General features: G+C 34.9%; 1 pseudogene; it reads right to left on the bottom strand.

Moving 5' to 3' along the window:
* Nucleotides 1-278: 278 nt before the first annotated feature.
* On the bottom strand, nucleotides 279-397 carry LOC111732712 (annotated as a pseudogene).
* Between the last annotated feature and the right edge of the window lie 3,937 nt (nucleotides 398-4,334).

The raw sequence follows: 4,334 nt of genomic DNA, 5'->3' as shown, positions 1-4,334 counted from the left end.
AAACTTTCTGGGGCTATTTGTCATGCATTTAATTAGATGCAAAACATGTAATTTCTGGCACAGTACAGATCTTAGATGTATTTATAACAGTGAAATGACAATTTAAAAATAAAATTGTCATTTCCCTGTCATAAATACATCTAATGAAATATAAATATCGTAGTGACTTGATATCTACTATCATCCATTTAAAAATAAAAAGGTACAGATAAGCCCTTCTTCAAGTGTTATACATTTTATTTATTTATTTGTTTGTTTGTTTATTTAATTTTTTTAAATGCCTACAGCACTCGGTATTCCTTGGAGGTCTCCCATCCAAATACTAACCAGGCCCGACCCTGCTTAGCTTCCGAGATCAGCTGAGATCGGGCTCGTTCAGGGTGGCATGACCATAGACTAAACAGTTATACATTTTAAATCATTCTTTTTCTCCTTGAAATCCACGTCTCCTACCAAATATTACTCTAATGTAATATATTTTTATGTTTGAAAGCCCCTTATCCATCACCCTATTATTTTGCAATAACATATAACTTAAAATCTTAAAATCTATATATACTATGACCATAAGGCTCTAAATATCAACAATTTTCTTTGGGCTTAAGTTAGATTATGATTATCAGTTACACACTAATAGTACCAATCAAAGCAGCATAAAATTATTTCCATTGAAAATTCACCTCTTACTCAAATGAATGAGGGAGTAGTTAATGGGATGTTAATCTTTTAAATTATGCCTTTACTTGCATTCAAATTCAGTGTTTCTGGTTGTAATATACAGCACAGTAGGATTCAGATGATCTACCTTATCTTTCCCAAAGTGGGAGAAAGATGATTGGAACAAGGAAACTGGCAGGATCTCTGATGCTGGTGTGTTCTTAGGCAGATTCGTTTTAAAAAAGATAACACATGAAGCTCGATTCCCCTTTAAAAAGGCTTCATGCCCAGAGATATGTATAACTCCAGTTCAAAGACCTCCAGTTTAAAATGCCATGGAGATGGAATTCTAACCCAGATTCTTTCAACTATCCCATACCATCCTAATTTATTCCTTATCACTTTGGCTTGAAAAGACCATTTCAGGAGTATTTATTTGCAGGGTGAGGAAAGGGATTGTAGAAGTTATACATAACCATTGTTCAAAATTAAAACATAGTATCATTATTTTTACATGTTGGTTCCTCATCTAGACCTTGAACTCCTTGAAGGCAAGATCTGTGTTTTCTCTATATTAGTGCCTCTAGAACCTACAGAGCTTCGACTCACAAAGAAGGCCCTTGATAAAGGTAAAGCAAATGGCTATGGAGGACAAGACCATTGAGTTTCTGACCTGCATGGAAAAGGGAACCAGAATTGGGGGAGTGATGCCAATGAGTAGCTTGGCTTTGTTGTTTAAGCCTTCCATTGTTTCCTACAGTCCCTTCACCCTCTGCTATGGACAACTGATGTTTTCTCAAGCCAATATCCAACACTTGGAGCACCTGTCTTCCAGACAATGCCCTCGCCTGGCCTTCCAACTAAATTGTCTCCTGCTCCCACCTCAAAGCCCTCCTTTATTGAGTTTGCTGATCACAGAGAACTTTCACTTGGGAAAATTGAGAGGGACAACTAAGGTGTGTGCAAGACACAAATGTCCCAGGTGCTGAATCGAAAGGCCTAAAGAACCTCCAATCCATGCTGGGCTTCATCCCGTGTTGCTGTTTTCCAGCCCACAGATGCCAGAATGGTGTTTCCCAAACTTCTAGCACTCACATGTCACTTTCACAATTTTTGGTATATTAACAGGCCACCTGTACTTACATCGTACTCTTCTTTATATGACTCATTTTTTTAACATCTAAATATCTACTTAAGCTTTGTCTTGAGCAGTAATATTCAAGTAATGACAAGCTTGATTGATAATATACGTATTTCAAATTAATGTTTTCAAAAGTTGGTGGCTAATAATGTTTTGAAAAGGTTAGCTGGTGCACCATGTAAGATAATCTCACGTAATATATGACCAGAAATGCTCTATCCTAGACAGAAAGTTGTTAGACTCTTGAGATCTCCTGAACCTCTTCTATGAGTTAGGCATCATGCTAAGGCTTCATAAAGGATAATATTTATTGGAAACCCTTTCCCCTTACTTATTACAGAATATTATAAAACATAGAAAAGTCTATGGAAGAAAAATTTGAAATTTTTTGTCATTCTATCGTGGTTAATATCAAATAGATCTGGATCTAAAATCTGATTTAGACATGTATTCATCATAACATCCTGGACAAGTCATTTAACTTTCTGAAGCCTGGCACTATAATACCTCTTTTGTAGGATTTTAGTTAAGATTAAATGAAATAACTCTGAAACTGGCACTATAATACCTCTTTTGTAGGATTTTAGTTAAGATTAAATGAAATAACATGTAAAGCACCAGCATGGTAAGTGATGAACAGTAAATGCTCAACAAATTTTATATTATTATTTCCATAAATTTGTGGTCATGTTATATATATTTCTGTCCTTTTTCTCTTCTTATTATATCTTGAGCATTAAATAATCTTTGGATATGTAATTATTTATTTGTTTATTTTTATGGGGAGGCATAATTTTTATCACAGAATAAAATTCCTTACCATGAATATATCATAACATAATATATCATAGGTAATACTGTGATAAAAATCCTTATACTTAAATCTTAGTGCTCCTTTATGATTATTTCCATAGGATAAATTTCTAAAAAATGGAATTTATGGTTCTTGCTGTTTGTTTTGTTTCTGAGCTGCTTTCTGGAAATGTTGTACTGATTTATACTGTCACTAGCACTGGCTGAAAGTGCCTCTTTCACGGCACCCTCCCTAATACTGGGTATTGTTATTTTTTTAAAACCCTGCTAATTTAATTGACAAGTCAGGCATTGTTTATAGGCCTTGTCTCAGTTCATCTTCATTACAACCCTATAAAGTGTCCATTTGATAGTCTGTTCCTCTTTAGCAGAGGGTGTGGGAGGGGAGTGGGGGAAGGCTCCTAAAGGTTTAAGTTCTTATCCAAGCCAGGAGCCTGTTGGTCCTTCACATGCTAACTGAGGCTTTCCCCCTATACCACACTGCCTCCTGCTGGTATCCAGGGAGAGGACATGAAGCACTGAAGTTCTTCAAAATAGATTCCTTAGATAAGAGTTGGGTATTTGCAGGAAGGAAGAGTGATGTTGAGACAACCATATGATGGTGGGACTTTGGAAAATAGAGAAAAACTGTCAAGCTTTACACTTAATATTTATGCACTTTATGTAAGTTATACCTTAACTTACATAATGAGAATAAAAGACTTTTCAGGCAGGCACTGGATGAGTTAATAAAAATAGCTTACACTAAGAAAACATAGGCAGTAAACTCTCTGATGTTAGTAACAGTAATTGCTTTTCAGATATATCTCCTTGGACAAGAGAAACAAAAGAAAAAATAAACAAATGGGACTACATCAAACTAAAAAGTTTTGTACAGCAAAAGACACCATCAACAAAACGAAAAGACAACCGACTGTTTGGGAGAAGATATTTGCTAATGATACATCTGCTAAGGGGTTAATATCCAAAATATATAAAGAACTTATACAACTCAACAACAACAAAAATAAACAATCCAATTTAAAAATGGGCGGCCACCTGTAAAAGAATGAAACTAGACTGTTGTCTATCACCACACACCAAAATTAACTCAAAATGGATTAAGGACCCGAATATAAGACCTGAAACAATGAAATGCATAGAAGAAAACATAGGAATTAAATTCAAGGACCTTGGACTTAAAGAGGATTTTATGAATTTGAGCTCAAAGGCAAGGGTAGTAAAAGCTAAAATAAATGAATGAGACTATATCAAACTAAAAAGCTTCTGCTCAGCAAAAGAAACCATCAACAAGGTAAAGAGACAATCATCTGAATGGGAAAATATATTTGCAAGCAATGCCTCCGATAAAGGCCTAATATCCAAAATATACAAAGAACTCATATGACTCAATAACAACAAAAAAACAAACAATCCAATCAAAAAATGAGAAGAGGACCTGAACAGATACTTCTCCCTAGAGAACATACAAATGGCCAAAAAAATATATGAAAAAATGCTCAACATCACTAGCTATTAGGGAAATGCAAATCAAAACCACAATGAGATACCATCTCACATCTGTTAGAATAGCTATAATTAACAGGACAAGTAATAACAAATGCTGGTGGGACTGCAAATTGGTACAGCCACTATGGAAAACAGTATGGAGTTTCCTCAAAAAACTAAGAATTGATCTACCATATATATTATCCAGAAATGCTTCTACTGGATATTTACTCCA

This window comes from Pteropus vampyrus, unplaced genomic scaffold, assembly GCF_000151845.1.
Source record: "Pteropus vampyrus isolate Shadow unplaced genomic scaffold, Pvam_2.0 Scaffold483, whole genome shotgun sequence".
NCBI classification, from domain to species: domain Eukaryota; kingdom Metazoa; phylum Chordata; class Mammalia; order Chiroptera; family Pteropodidae; genus Pteropus; species Pteropus vampyrus.
This window is presented reverse-complemented; position numbering and strand designations above follow the sequence as displayed.